At 48.8% G+C, this 16,126-nt stretch overlaps 1 protein-coding gene across 5 annotated transcripts in view; it reads right to left on the bottom strand.

The window, feature by feature from the left end:
* Positions 1-16,062, bottom strand: part of KIAA0513 (KIAA0513 ortholog) — a 59,815-nt gene extending 43,753 nt beyond the window's left edge. Inside the window, exons 1-2 of one of the 5 annotated variants that reach the window (XM_065925123.1) lie at positions 15,796-16,062; positions 14,545-14,623 (exon numbers count right to left, since the gene is read on the bottom strand). The gene's annotated coding sequence lies outside the window, so the exon portion shown is untranslated. Of the gene's footprint in view, positions 1-7,155; positions 7,294-14,544; positions 14,624-15,795 lie in introns of those variants that run through there. The other 4 variants (XM_065925125.1, XM_065925126.1, XM_065925124.1 and 1 more) reach the window with 4 other exon arrangements.
* Between the last annotated feature and the right edge of the window lie 64 nt (positions 16,063-16,126).

The following is a 16,126-nucleotide window of genomic DNA, read 5'->3' as shown; positions in this document are numbered from 1 at the left end:
GGACTGTTTCATTGACTTGTTTGTGCGGCTGCTAGAAGCTGAAGCCCACATGTGTGGCTCATCCTGCCCTTCTGTTCCTTCAGCCTGAGAAATCTCCACTGCCCACCAGCAGCCCGGCCCCAGCAAACGGCAAGTTCGCAGGCTCTGTGGTGGGAATGAACTTGGCCTGGCTGAGGCTGCGGGGCTGCCACATACTAGGCAGGGGCTTGGGAGCCAAGTTAAGGAGTCGGGGAGTTTCATCCCAGGAGCGCTTGGAGAGACCTGGAGGGTTTGCCTCAGGGGAATGCCACGATCTGATTTTAACTGTACAAAGATGCTGCGCTCTGTGGCTGTGCAGAGAAGGACCACTGGGCGGGAGGGGTCAATCCCTGGGGTCCCTCAGGTTTTGGCCCCTTGGGGTGACCTGAGAGATGGAAGTCCGAGATGCTGCTTCCTTCATGGGGCACAAGGGTCTTATTAATTCCCTGTACGTTACATTTGATTATGTGGACAACCTTTACTCCACGACAACAGGAAAATGAAATTTTTTCATCATCCAGATCGGGCCTCAGGCTCCTGAGAGTGATCCTGCTGCTTCTAGAAGTCCAACATAACCTGCCTCCCTCCAGAGAGGGAAGTGAACCAGCTTCCCTCCGTGAACTGGTTTCCTATTTCCTGTGCATCACCACACGAATTAAGCTTTTCACTGTTCCCGTCTCACTGAATTCTTTGACTTTATTCTAGTCATTTACTATGAACACACAGTTCAGTTTAGCTTTCTTCTCTTGTGAGGGTCCCCCCCCCCCTTTTCCTGAGCTCTGTTTTTACATCTTAGCTTCCCTGCTTCACCCCCAAAGCCGCTCACTCAAGGATGCCACCTGAACAGTAACCCTCCAAGCTCATTAACTCTGGCATTTTCCGTTTGTGTTGCTCTTTCGAGATTCTCCTTTTCCCCTGCTTGTTGGTCATCACTGCCACCGGTGAGTCATCAGCTCTGAGTCATGCCTGGCCGGGATGCAAAGGCCTCGGAGCACACCTGTCTGTGAAACGCTGGCCCTTGGGAACACGGCCCGCACCCAGCACGAGCTTCCATACATGGATTCAGTAACGAGGAGAAAAACATTCCCCTTGACTCTCTTTTTTCTCCTCCAGATTTACCATTTCTTTCAGCTTTTGGTAGAGATGATTCCCACAGTGCAGTGCATCTTGATCATTCACTTTGCATCTTCAGAGGCAGAAGAAAGTTTCCAGAATGAGCCCAGAAGGCCCCAAGGATGAGAGGCTTTTCTTCCATGATGTCCCTCCTCTGTTACGAGACACGGAGTGTCACCCCATGTGCCACGCTGGAACCACACCGCCTTCTGAGAGCTATGAAGATACCACCAAACTGTGCGTAAAACACGGAGGATGGGCCCCACCCCAGACCAGGACATGGGAGAGATGAGCTGTAAACGCAGCGTGGTACTTGGACTGGACCTGCGTGAACCTGAGAGCCGGCGCTGCCCTCACAGGCTGTGACGGGAGGCACACAGGCCTCCTCGCCAGGGCTAACCCTGAAGTTCAAGGCACTGGATCTGAACCCACAGATACCAGCTCTGCTCCCACACTCCTCCCTGAAGGCCCCACGCTCTACCATTACAGATTCCTTTTTTTCTAAGCATCTCCCTTCTAAATATAAAACTCTTAGCAGAGGTGCTGCCATCAGCTCTCAGCACCTGGGAAGACCAGCCTAACAGATCCCCACAGCAAGGGGTCTGAAAAGGCAAGAGGCATGAAAAGTCAAGACGGGAGTGCAGTGTGTGGGATGACGTGGGGTGGGGTGGGGGTGGTACTTGGGGACATTAAAGAACATCCCGTCTCTGCAAAGAGACACAGAAATGGGCAGAGATGGTGCCGCTGGGGAGGAGACTGGGAAGCCAGGGGAGGGGAGGTAGAGACAGAAATCACTTTTCCCTGGACATCCTCCCATATCATTTGAGTTTTGTACCATCTGCATGAATTACCCAGCCAACAAAAAATTAAATAGGGGAGGGGTGGGAATTGGGTACCTGGGTGAGATGAAGCCAGCAATAAAAAGGCCTCTGAAGGCGAAGGGACAAGTTACATTGGCCGCTCGGCTCACAGGCTGCCCTGCTCTCACCACCCCCAACCCCACTCTCCCCGCCCAGGCCCAAATCACAAGTTTTTCTAGCAACTCCTACATGGCCCTTTTTCTGAACCTTTCTCAGGGTCAAAATCTGAGACACTGAAACTCAGAATTCTCAAAAGCCTTACTTAAAGGCCCCTCAGAATCACTGGGAAAGCCCCACAAAGGCAAAAATGTGACTGCTCTGATATTGTGGCCTCCAGCTCCGACCGGCTGCGTGAGGCCTGACACGGGAACATCGTGTCCAGTTGCATCGATTATCTCGCTGTCAGGGAGCCAACCCTCTGCCACAAGGGCAGAGACAGAAGTGTGCCAGGGGAGCAGTCATCCCCCCAGGGCCCCTTGGAGCCATCGGAGAAACTCCACATCCTGCCCCAGGCTGGAGCCAGCAGGGAGACCTCACCGCCAGCGGCTGAGGGAGAGGCCACGGGCTCTGCAGGCAGTCAGGAGGTTCATGAGGCCCTGGACGACCCCGCGCGAGTGCCTCTATGGCTCTGACCCTCCCTCTCCTCGCCCAGGACACACCTAGAGCACAAGCTGTAAGCTGCAAGTTGTAAGGATCACAAATGCTTTAGGCACAAACATCCAAATCCATGTCATTAGCCCGAAAAATAACCCGGCCCTTCCTGCCAGTTTTACCCCGTAAAATGTTCCTGGCTCTCGAAGTTAGAAGCTGTTATGCTTTGAGCACTCTGTGAACTGAACCATGGAAAGAGATGCTGAGGGACCTCCCTGGTGGTCCAGGGGCTAAGACTCTGTGGTCCCAATGCAGGGGACCCGGGTTCTAGATCCCACATGCCACAACTAAGCATCCTGCATGCCGAAACGAAGACCTGGCGCAGCCAACTAAATAAACAGTTTTTTTTTTTTTAAGTCATAAAGTCATAATGGAATAGGTTGGGCCCCAAATCCAATTTGACCAGTGTCTTTATAAGAAGAGACAGGGAGACACACACGGAGGGAAGATACTGTGAAAACATGCACACAGACACACAGGGAGAAGGCCATGTGACCACAGAGGCAAGGATGGGGGTCATGCAGCTGCAAGCTAAGGAACAGAAAGGATGGCTGGAAACCCCCAGAGGCTGACAGGGGGGCAGGAACAGATACTGCCTCTGAGACCCCAAGAAGGAACCAACCCTGCTGACACCTTGATTTTGCACATCTTGTCTCCTGATCTGTAAGAGAATAATTACCTCTTGCTTAAACCCCCCCCCCCCCCCCCCCGTTTGTGGTACAAAAATACTGTTACAGCAGCCCTAGGAGACTCATAAAGAAACCGATCTGGTTTTACTGTCTGTTTAAAGCTTAAAATTCTCTGGCCTGACAGTCAGCTGACCAGCCTATGGATGGCTGTCTCTAGTAAAAGAAGACTAACTTATTATCTACCAATGCAGCAATCCCTCTTATCTTTGACGAGGTCTGTTATAAAAATCATTCATTTAGAAAATATTTATTGAGCACCTACTACATGTCAGGCACTCTTTGGGGTACTGTTGATACAATGTTAAATGGGGAGCCAACACTAAAAGCAAGTACACATATGGTCATTTCTGATACCAATGACGAAAGTAAAACAATATAACATGAGCGAAGTGGGTTAGGGACCAGGATGAAATTATTTAGATTGTTAAGGGAGGTCCCACTAAGCTTGTGATACTGGACCGGTGACCTGAATGACAAGGAGTCAGCCATGGGAGAATCTGGCTGGAGGAACGGCCAGTGCAAACGCCCTGAGACAGAGCAAGTTAGACCCAGTCAAGGCTCAGAAAGAAGGAAGGACTTTTGTTGAGGGAGGGAGTGGCAACTGATGAAGCTGGAGCAACGAGGAAGGTCAGTCAGTCCTTGCATAGTGGGCCCAGGTAAGAAGCTTGCATCTGATCCCACGACTAAGATGTCACTGGGGAAAGACATGACTTGATTCATAGCTGTTGGTTGTTGTTGTTGTTGTTTAATCACTCTGGGACTTACCTGTTGGTACAGTGGCTAAAAATCTGTCTGCCAATTCAGGGGACACGGGTTCGATCCCTGGTCTAGGAAGATTTCATATGTTGCTGAGCCTGAATGCCACAACGACTGAAGCCTGTGTACCTGGAGCCTGTACTCCTCAACACAAGAACTTTCACCTTTGTCATTTCAGATCTACACATCCACTGATGTGCCCCAGACTGCCTTAACTTTTTAAAAACTGTTTTGTACCACTGACCTGCTGAAACACACTCAGATAAACTCCTCTGGTGTCCTTTTTCAGATCTAGATGCTCAGACCTAGAAGATGGGATTCAAGTTTATTCTTCCCTAATGATAACAGCTGTGCCCTCTTTAAAGGAAAAAAAAAAAAAGCATCGCCATAACGCAAACAATGCCATGTATAAAAAAAGCTAGATAAAACAAACAAAAGTACTGGGTCAACTCCTCAGGTTTCACAACCACTGCATTTTTCTTCCGGGTGGAGGACAAGGAAAACGATTATGGCAAGTGTCCCTAGAATTGCCTTGGTCTGTTGCATCACACGGCTGAAGACACCTAGACTATTCGGAAACTCTGAGCGCTTGAGCAAAACACTCCCTGCAATCATACTTCCCACTAGGTTTCTCAAGGATCTATAAACAAATCTGAGTACACGCAGACGCTCAAGCCGGGGATAGAAGGAAGTGGTGGAGAGCATCTACATCTGACAGCCATGCTGCCTTAGCGAGCGGGGAAAGCGGTGGGAGACAGGGATGCTGGGAACCCTCGGGCCCTGGGATGTGTGTGTCATCGGCCCGCATCCTGCACCCCGCTCGGCAGAGCAGTGATGGGCCACTGCATCTGGTGTCAGACAGCTAGGCTGAACACTCTGCTTTGCCCCTACTAGCTAAGTGACCACGAGCAAGCCATTTAGCCTGTTTCCTCATCTGTGACATTTATGAAGATCAGTTAAGATTCTGTGTGTGAGAACCCTTTACAAATTATTCTGTGGTGTAAAAGTGAGGGGTTATCATTGGCAATTGGGATTTTTACTCCTCCCTTTGCATGTCATATGGGTTGACTTTCCCTGACTTTCTCTCTTCCCAGAGAGAAATGCTTTTGATGTTTCTTTTCACCTGATTATTTTCTTTTGAGAGAAGAGGAGAAAAGAGACAGAGGCAGGTAGCATGACTCATTCCACCTTAAACTTTTCCTAAAAACTGTCCTAAAAGAAGTCCCCTCAGAGCCATTTTGTCGCTGCGCAGTTGCTCAGTCACGTCTGACTCTCTGCAACCCCACGAACTGTACCCTGCCAGGCTCCTCTGTCCTTGAGGTTTTCCAGGCAAGAAAACTGGAGTGGGTTGCCATTTCCTTCTCCCAGGGATCTTCCCGGACCAAGGATCAAACCTATGTCTTCTGCATTGGCAGGCAAATTTTTTACCACTGACCCACCTGAGAAGCCCTTCAGAGCCATTTGGGGGTCACCCTAAATCAATTTACCTCCGAAGAACCAAAGTTACTATCATGCAAAAAGGACCACGTCTAATATCTGTGGATATTCTGCACTGTCTGGAAATCTGTAGCAAATTATTTAAGGTTTGTGATTTACTCAGGTCACTGGCTTTTCATTGGCCTTAGTTGCTGTGTTCTCAAATAATACAAACTATCTTCACATTAGCCCACACATGCCATACAAAAGACAAACACGGCAGAAAATCACAGGAATGTAGTCCAGAACCAAATGAGAAGTTAGAGATAATCAGCTCAGTAAGGTGCATATGCCTGAGTCCTCAACCATCTTCATCTCTTTAATGTAAAAAGAACCTCATGAGTCAACTTTCTCATTGTGAGCTGATCTCAACAGCCGATCGCCCTGTGCTTCAAACGCGTAAGCAGTCCTATTTCTGCACCAAGTGGAAACAAAAGCCAGTGACAGCCCAAGGGAGAGATGGAACAAGGAACACACACTTCCAAACAGAACCACGGAAAGACGGAAAGGAGCGCTCAAGTGTAATATAACTGAAATTTTTTCCTTTGCTTAATTCAGTGTTAAGCACCTAACCATGGTTGCCCTGGTTTAGGTTGAGGGAGGGGGTGCCTAGAATCAAATGAGCGCCAAACCTCAGCTTTAGGTGACAATGGTCTGGAGGGTGGCCTGGTCCCGGACAGCTGTCAGCTTGCCCCTAGCATTTACTCACCCCAGCAAGTCAAGCTGCACCGTCAAGCTCCTCACCTGTGCCAGCTGAGAGGTGGGTTCCTGCCCAGTCTGCAGGGGGCACCCTGGCCTCACACTTAACCGGAGTCACAGGAGCTGGCCAGTGCCTACTAATCAAGTCCTCTTCCTCCTCCCAAATCCAATCAGCCTACAACCCGGGGAAGCCCAGACCCCACGCAAGGCGAAACTTGCACCCAGCTCCAGAAAATCCCCCCTCCTGTCCTTTCCAAGACCCTGGTCTCTGGGCCAGGCCACCCTGAAGCAGCTGCTCTCCACAGCGCGGGTACCGCGGCCCCGCGGCAAAGCTCCTCTTGCTTCCGACCACCACGGGGAGGAGGGGACACCGGGGAGGCGGGCCGAGCCCTTCTCCTGTGCCCCCACACCGCCCCCGCTGCCACCTAAGAAGCAGAGGGGCAGCAAACTTAAAGCCCAGCACGCAGCACAACTCGCCAAGAGTCTTCCCCATCCCGGTTCGAGGAAGCCCCTCCCCAGCACGCTCGTCCAGGAGTGGGGGGGTTCCTCCCCCCAAACTGGGTAACCGGCTCCATTCCTAAGCCACCTGGCGATACCATCAGCCGCCAGGGATGGAGACACCTTTTCCAGCACTCTCCCCCCCCCCCCCCCAGGGAGCGCCCTGCTCCCCGCAAGGTGCTCTTGGCCCCCTCTTCCCGTTTCCTCACCTCTGCGCGAGCAGAGGCCGACCCCGCAGAGCCCCCCGGGGCCCCGGCCCCCACCCGACCACCCCTCACCCGCCGGTCCCCGGGCGCTCCGGCTGTCGCCCCTCGGAGAGCGAGTCCCCGCGCCGCCCACAGAGCCCAGTACGCCGTTCCCCTCAAGGGCGCCAGCGGGCCCCCCGCCCCTCTCACCGCGGCGGGGGTCGGCCGGCTGGCCGGGCGGGCCCGGGAGCGAACGCGCGGGCGGGCGCCTTCGGGCTCGGCGGCGCGGTCACTGCGCCGGCCTCGGAGCCGGGTTCTTCTGAGGCGCCGGCCCGCGCGAGCTGTCAGTCAGCAGCTCGGGCCCGCCCCCCTCCCCCCGCCTGGACTGCGCAGGCGTGGGGCGGCCCGGAAGCGGCGTCACGTGCTGGGGTGGGGCCGCCACCCGCGCCCGAGGCTCCGAAGCCCCGAGGCTCTCGGCGGCTCCAGGGCTGGGGTCGCCTTTCGGATGCAGGCGTGGTCCCCCCCGACCCCGGGAGCACTCTTGGGGACCTCAAACAGAAGGTCGCCGCAATCCCGTTTCCTCGATCTGCTCAAAAAACTAGGGTGTTCTCCCAGGCTGAGCAGAGCTGGGGAGTCGGCGGGTGGGTGCAGGCCGGCCTGCGGGCAGACGAATGGATTATTTGGTGATTCTGGAGGTGGGGAAGCCCGGGAAGGAAGTATAACCTGATTCGGGTTGCTTTACCCCGCCCTGGTGTCCGCACCTTTAAGACAAGGATCCCCTTATGCCATTTCCTGCTTGCCTTGTTTCAGTTAGGCTGAAGCCTTGACATTAAGGAACGTACTTGAGAAAGAAGTCAAGCAAGGATGTATGGACCGGAAGGAAGGGCACCGTGAGGCCGATTGATTTTTTTTTGAAAGGGGGCATCTTCAAAAACTGATGGATTCCACTTTCTGCTCCAGAACTCCTACGCCCATCAGCATCTTTTCACCAGATACAGTAAACACAATTTTCGGGCTGTCCAGCTTGGGTTTCTTCCACATCTCTTCAAAGGAACAAACCAAAACCACAAAGGGTAAAAAATATGTGTGCTTTTTTTTTTAAGCTTTTTATTTTATATTGGAGTATAGCTGATTAACAGTGTTGTGACAGTTTCAGGTGGACAGCAAAACGACCCAGTCATACATACACATGTATCTGGAAGATTTCTCAGTTCAACAGCGAGCATAGGAATGTAAATGGACACCCCCCTCCCAAACATTTTGGGGTTATGGCAAGCTTGGTTCTAGCATCTAGTGAAATAGACTGAATTATGACACTGCAAATTCTCTGAAAACAGTGCCAGAGCTACACGGCAGAGCTACAGAGCGCCTTTGGGTGGGTAACTAAGCTGTGTCCAACTCTTTTCGACCCCATGGACTGCAGCCCTTCAGGCTCCTCTGTCCATGGGATTTCCCCAGCAAGAATACTGGAATGGGTCACCATTTCCTTCTCCCAGGGTATCTTTCTGACCCAGGGATCGAACCTGCATCTCCTGCATTGGTAGGCAGATTCTTTACCACTGAGTCACCAGGGAATCCCTTATAAGGCTCGACCTTTAAATAAATGCCCTGGCATCTGAACTAGGGCAGAATGTCAGCTTCAGAAAACTGGGGCAGGGGGCATTCTCTGAAGTCCGAGGATTTAGGCAGGAGGAACTGGAGTTCTGCCACTTAAAAGAAAAGATGACCTGTGGATTGATGATCAAGTGTCTTTCTTGTGCCCCACATATGGAGCTGCTGGTCCCTGGGAAGGTGGCCTGTTAAGACTTGCTTGGGAAAGTTTAAGGGACCAACGGGAAGGAAAGATCTGGGAGCTGTGGTTCTATAAGAGGCGTGGGGCCTTCAGCACCTCAGCTGCTTCTGGTCCATTTCTAATTTGCATGACCAGCTCCGTGTAGTCATCATTTGTGAGACTGGCTTTTTTAAGCTTCGTGTGAATTCAGAGAAGTGTAAGACGGTGTTCATTCCCTTATGTGGGCACTACAGATGGGGGCATCCCGCAGGCTACAAGACCATCATGAAGACTGTATGGAATGGAGGAGGATCTTACCTGTGACTGGAGGAAGTCCTACCTTGGTTCAGTGAGTGAACCCAGCACCAGAAGTGGACTCTTGCAGCCTTGTTCTCACTCTGGTGATACCAACTATTCAGGAAAACTGGAAAATGAGGGTTCATTCCGGGTCAGACTCCATTTGGGGGAAATATCATTTGTCCTCAAGAGATTCATCTATCTCACCAAACCTCAGAAAAGATCTTCTGAACTTGCCAGAAGGTTGGAGAGAAGCACATGACACGGCCATTTTACTTAAAAAGGGGAAGAAAGTAAATTCTGCAAACCACAGATCAGTGACCTAGACATTGGGCCTGGGAAACATTCAGGACAGATGACTCATGAAAAACATCTGTGACCCCTCAGAAGAGGAAGCACCAGTGGCAAAGATCAAGTCATGCTGGGTTAACCATGAGATTTCAAGATACGAAATCTATACTGGTAATTCGAGGAAATATAGAACTAGTGTGTTTGGACCTGGGAGGTATATTTACCAGAATGTAAATGTGTAAGTTACAAAAGTCCAGGCAAACTGGTTTTTCAGAAAGAGGGAATATAGGGCCTTCCCTGGTGGTCCAGTGGTTAAGACTGAGCTTCCACTGCAGGCGGTGCAGGTTTGACTCAGGTGGGGGAACTGGGGTCCTGCATGCCTCAAGACACAACCCCTCCAAAAAAAATGGTAAAGTGGTAATAGTAGGAATACAGTGGCTTGCATGATTGAAAAGTTCTGGGGTTGGCCCAGCCAACCCCAGGGGCCAACTTGGATCTAGGGGCCAAGTGACATCATCAGAACTTGGTCTCATCTCTCTCATCTTCTTGACTGCTTCCCTTTTAGGTGGGCTTCATGCTCAGATCAGATTTTTTCTTCAGGATTTTTTTTCCTTAGGATCTTTATTTTTTTTTTTTTAGTATCATTGGTTTACAATGCTGTGTTAGCTTCTGCTGCACAAAATGAATCAGCCATGTGTATACACGTTCTTCCTGTAGAGGGCACTTCAGGAGCAGGAGGCTATGAGCTCCTCTCCCAGTTGTATGACCTTCAGCACACTCAAACTCCGTGGGCCTGTTTCTTCATCTGAACAAGGGGCCAGCCACGGGGGGCCAGCCACGGGCATGTTCATTCATTCATTTGCTGCGTATTGCACTGTCGCAGGAATGGGAGAGAAGGAGGAATTTTTAATAATGTGCCGGGGAGGAAGACACGCTGAAGGGCAGGAGAGAGCCAGTTTGGGATCCCAGAGAACGCAGAGCCCAAGGCACAGGGCTGCTGCCCCCAAGGGCTCTACCTGCAGCCGGAGGTGAGGTGACCCAGTGAAAAGGAACTGAGGAACGTGTCACTTCACTTTGGGTTGTTTAGACTTCCTGGGCCTTGTTCAACACCTTGAGTTGGGGCGCTTCAGCCTCTGGCTTCCCTGATCTGGCTGATGCATTCCACATCACAATCTCAGTGGAAAAAATAAGAAACCACCCAAACTCCCTTCTGAATAAATTTCTGATTTTTCCACTATACAACCCTTGGAAGTCTCTTCCCCTCCCACTGTTAAAGTACCAGCATACAAATCATAAATGTACAAGGCTGAATTTTTACCAAGTGGACACTCATACAACTAGCACCCAGCTCAAGAAAGAGAAGATTACTAGCCCCCAGCATCCCCACTACAGTGGTAGTCACAGTCCTGCCCTGTCTTCCTATACCAAAGGTCAGTTTTGCCCAATTTTGAGCTTTTATTCAACATCCTGTTTGTGAGATTTACTTGTGTGTAGTGGACACTTTCATTCTGTACAGTATTATATTTCACGGTATAGGTATACTACTATTTGTTCATTCTAGCCCCAAACTGCAAACAACCTGAATATCCATGAACAATGCTGTGCTGTGTATTGCAGGAACATTCTATCACAAGTCTTTCCATCTGTCTTCAGTAGATACCCCTAACGGTCCTGTGGGATGGTTTAACAATCACATTCCTGCCCCCAGCAGTGAAGTGGATGGAAGTCCCAGTTTCTCTGCACGCTCACCAGCACTTGGTGTTTTTCCATCTTAGTCATTCTAGTGGGTATGTAAATAGTATTTCATTGTGGTTGAAGTTTGCATTCCCCTGATGACTAATGAAAATTAGCATTTTTTCACGTTTGGATTTTCTTCTGTGAAGTACCTGTTCAAGTGTTTTGCCAACTGTTCTATTGGGTTGTCTCATTTATTTTAAATTTTTATGTATTTAAAAATGGATACACGGTTTACAAACCTATTCCTTGTACATTTTCCCAGGGATTGTATATATAAACATGTATATTCCCCAGATCTCCTTTTCCAAATACACAGTTTTACACCATAGTTAGTTGGTGATGGACAGGGAAGCCTGGCGTACTGCAGTCCATGGGGTCACAGAGTCAGACACGACTGAGCAACTGAACTTAACTGACATCATAGAGTTAATATACCTCAAAGATCACTGCACAGTATTCCATTCCTATGTATAACATACTCTACTTAATATACTGACAGCATATAAGGCGATGCAGTTTTTTGCTTCTACAAACATTCTACTGTAAATACTGAAGTGCAAACATCTTTGTGTACATGAGGGACTCTATCTGGAAGATAAACTGCTGAGTGGGATTGTTGGGTCAAAGGGTAAATACAATTAAATTTTTGTGATTCATACTTCTGTCTTGCTCTGCAAAGAGCTGAGTAAAGTGACAATTGCACCAATTTGGTCTTCCTGGCCAACACACAGAATCACCAAACTTTAATGTTCATCAACTGACTAGGTGAAAAATGGGATCTCCTGATACTCTTAAATCTGCATTCATTCCTTTTACTTTGAATGAGGCTGAGCATCTTTTCATGTGGTTGAACAGAGGCTCCACTTTAAAAGAACTATCTTGTGGGATGAGTGGTTAGCTGCACACTAGCTCCTGATGGATACACAGAACTGATCCTGGAGCTGAGATGTCCTCATTCTTGTGAGGACGTCCAATGGCAGGTGTTTGGTTCCATGGGCCTTAAGAAATGAAGGAGAGACAAAAAAAAAAAAGTGTGTTGAACCACAGTCTCAAAACAGGAAGAAACCTTAGAAATCAAGTCTAATCTTGTATTTTTTTAGAGATTAAAAAAAGCTGAGGCTTAGAGAAGGGAAATGACTTGCAGAAGACCACATATCAAGTCTATTGAGAAAGAGATGAAAATCCTTGATAAGAGTTGAATTGTTTTTGTCAACTGTTGTCATCCTGTTAGATATTTTAATGAATGATTTCATCATGCTATTTCCTTTAGCAACAGGGCAATTTTCAAGTTACAGTAAGCAAACCCATACAAGTGTGGGGGCTGAGGAGAATTACAAGTCTTTTTGTGAAAGACTTTGAAATGGGTCACAAAATTATTGTGTGTCTTCAGTGGACAACTAGGTGTTGTCCTGCACACGCTTGGGTTATCTGGGTCTAAGGATCTTTTTGTTTGCTTTAAGCTCTTTCTAACTCTATAGGATTTTTTTTTTCCTTTGGCAGCATCAGGTCTTAGCTGCAGCACTAGGGACCTTTCATTGTGGTGAAGGGACTCAGTAGCTGTGGCGTGTGTGGGCTTAAGTGCCTCCCAGCACACGGGATCTTAGTTCCCAGGCCAGGGATCGAATCTATGTCCCCTGCATTAAAAGGCGGATTCTTAACCACTGGACCATGAGGGAAGTTCCATTCTATAGGTTTAAAATTTATTTATTTATCTATTCGTTTATTTGGCTGTACTAGGTATTAGTTGCAGCACTTGGGATCTTTAGTTGCAGTGTGTGGGATCTAGTTCCCTCACCAGGGATCAGACTCGGTCATCCTGCACTGGAAGTGCACAGTCCCAGCCACTGGACCCAACAGGGGAGTCCCAACTCTATAGGTTCTGGAGAGTAGACAGCAAGGCAAGTGATTCTGTTACCAAGGCTGTTGCCCCAGAATCTTACCCTTGCCCCTCCTTCAAATGAAATCAGTGTTTTTTTTCTCTTTAATTTACTTAATTTTTAAATTTTTGGTTGTACCATGTAGCATGCAGGATCTTAGTCCCTGACTAGGAGTCGAATCTGTGCTTCCTGCAGTGAAAGCTCAGAGCCCTAACTACTGGGACCACCACAGAACTCCAAAACCAATCATTCTTATCTAAGAATATCCCATGGACAGAGGAGTCTGGTGGGTTACAGTCCATGGGGTTGTAAAGAGTTGGACATGACTGTGGAGCACCCACAAGCATGCACATTTCAGGAAGAAGATGCAAAGAGAAAAAGTAACAAGAACTGATTAGAACAAACTAGGCCAAAGACTGGGGAAGATTTGGCTTCCTCCAGTGTACCTCGAGTCTCATTATCAGCTCACTCTAATATATTAGCACACGCTAAATGACATGCTCACCAGCGCCAGGACAGTTGACAAGTGCCAGGACAACAACTGAAAAAGCCCACACAAGCACTGCAGAGAAGAGGGCAACAGTTTCAGGTCCATACCACACCCCTGTTCTCCAGTAAGTCAGGAATATTCTTTCCACTCCTTCCAATTCCTTCCTTTTAACCTTGACCTTCTAATATATTTGGTGGCTCCACCAGAATTGGGTTGAGAGCTGATTTGCAAACTAGGTTCCCCCTTTCCATCCTTTGGCTATTGAATATAGCTTGTGTGATTCCGCTCTCAGCACCGCTTTCAGGTAAAAGACAAGAGGTCTCCATGCAAGTCCAGTTGACCTGCTTGGTAACAGTTCTTGCCCACCAATATCTGACATTCAAAGGAAACTTGTCTGGCAGAAATTCAACTGACTTCCCCACTGTAGAAGCTAGTTTCGATTTGGTTCAATTAAACAAATTCTTTTTTTTAATTTTTTGGCCACACCGTGGGATGTGGGATCTTAATTCCCCCACCAGGGACCGAACTCGTGCCCCCTGCATTGGAAGTGTAGTCTTAACCACTGGCAGCATTCCTGACTGCCTACATGTACCTGTCTTTTGGATTCATCTTTGAGCCACTTGCATCATTCATCTTACCTACTTTTTCCCTTATAAATTAGTGAGTTAAATCTTTGACATGTGTTTATATTTGTATGAGAGTCATGATTTAACTTTTAAAATTTCTCAGATATGATTGTTGCATTTATTAACTTATTTTTAAAGATAGTTCTGTGGGGAAGGATAAATTAGGAGGTTGGGATTAACATATACACACTGCTATATATAAAACAAATAACCAACAACAACATACTGTATAGGACAGGAACTATACTCAATATTTTGCAATAATCTATAAGGGGAAAGAGTCTGAAAAGGAACATATACACATATGTATAACTCAAACACTGGGCTATATACCTGAAACTATATTGTAAATCAACTATACTTCAATATTTAAAAAGATATCTTTTAACGTTGTTCATAGCAAGTGTATCTTTAAGCATAGCAACCACTTGCAGTCTCGACATTATCCAAAGACAATCATCCTTTCTTCCAGCTTATACAAAAAGAATTGCACACAGATTGGAAGCCTACCTCTCTTTTCTTCCTTGTGGAAATAAACGTGCCAGGAGATAGGAGGGCTTCCCTGATGGCTCATCGGTAAAGAATCGGCCTGCAATACAAGAGACACAAAAGACTCTGGTTCGATCCCTGGGTCAGAAAGATCCCCTGGAGGAGGAAATGGCAACCCACTCCAGTATCCTTGCCTGAAAAACCCCATTGACAGAGGGTTGACAGTCCAAAGGGTCAGAGTCGGATACAACTGAGTGAATAAGCACAGGAGACTCAATGAGGGTTGACTGAATGTATGAAAGTGAAAGTCGCTCAGTCCTGTCCGACTCTTTGCGACATCATGGACTATACAGCCCATGGAATTCTCCAGGCCAGAATACTGAAGTGGGTAGCCTTCCCCTTCTCCAGGGGATCTTCCCAACCAGGAATCGAACCCAGGTCTCCTGCATTGCAGGCGGATTCTTTACCAGCTAAGCCACAAGGAATGTATGCTGCTGCTACTGCTGCTAAGTCGCTTCAGTCGTGTCTGACTCTGTGCGACCCCATAGACAGCAGCCCACTAGGCTCCTCTGTCCCTGGGATTCTCCGGGCAAGAACACTGGAGTGGGTTGCCATTTCCTTCTCCAATGCATGAAAGTGAAAAGTGAAAGGGAAGTCGCTCAGTCGTGTCCGATTCTTCGCGACCCCAAGGACTGCAGCCTACCAGGCTCCTCCAACCATGGGATGTTCCAGGCAAGAGTACTGGAGTGGGGTGCCATTGCCTTCTCCAACAAGGAATGTATATATAGCACCATATTAAATGCACAGGCACAGTAACAAAAATCTTAAACTTTTAAAAGTTGGAATTCAATGACTAATGCACCTTTTACTTCCAAAAGCTTAGCTATATAAGCATATCTGGGAGCAAGAATGGTAAACTGTGAGAAGGTGGCTTGCAGACAATGAGATTCTATCCTTCACCCTCAATTAGTTTCTATCAATCTTACAAGTTAGTGTGAGTTAGTTACAAGTTAGTAATTAAATAATTTAACAACAAACACTAACTGAGCGCCTACTTCCCAGCCCTGCGGAAATTGTTCCCATTATAGGAAATACTCCCCCCACGTTTCACCTTCGACAAACTTAGGACTCAGCATCTGTAAAGGGGCCCTGGGACGCTGTGGTGTCCAGCCCCCCCGAGGCTGTTAATCGGGAATCACGCATACAGCGGCGCTTCCCCTTCCCCCAACGCGCTTTCCGGCCCAGGCGTCCCCCTGGCGCTTCTCCACTAACCCGTGATCGGGTTTCTCATCCCCGCGCGCCGGACGCACAGCTCGCACCTCTCGCGCTCTTCTCCCGCGCCGCCGAGGGCCCCTGGACACGCGGGTCCGAAAGCCTGCGGCAGCCCGTAACCTCCATCCTTTCTCTTCCCCAGACGTCAGCTTGCACGGATCGCTTTATTTTAGAAAGCGGACCTTGAGACTATGGAGGGCCTTCTATCCCTGCGAACATCCAGTTTTTAAGACCCGCGGTTCCAGAGTCGCAGAAGCCCCGCCCCCGCCCCAGCCGCGGCGCGGCCGGATCTGCGCAAGCGCGGCGCCGCCGACCCCGCGCGGTTCACTTC

Source organism: Muntiacus reevesi, chromosome 2 (assembly GCF_963930625.1).
Source record: "Muntiacus reevesi chromosome 2, mMunRee1.1, whole genome shotgun sequence".
NCBI lineage: Eukaryota > Metazoa > Chordata > Mammalia > Artiodactyla > Cervidae > Muntiacus > Muntiacus reevesi.
The sequence above is the reverse complement of the archived record's forward strand: the minus strand, read 5'-3'. Positions and strand labels throughout refer to the sequence as shown.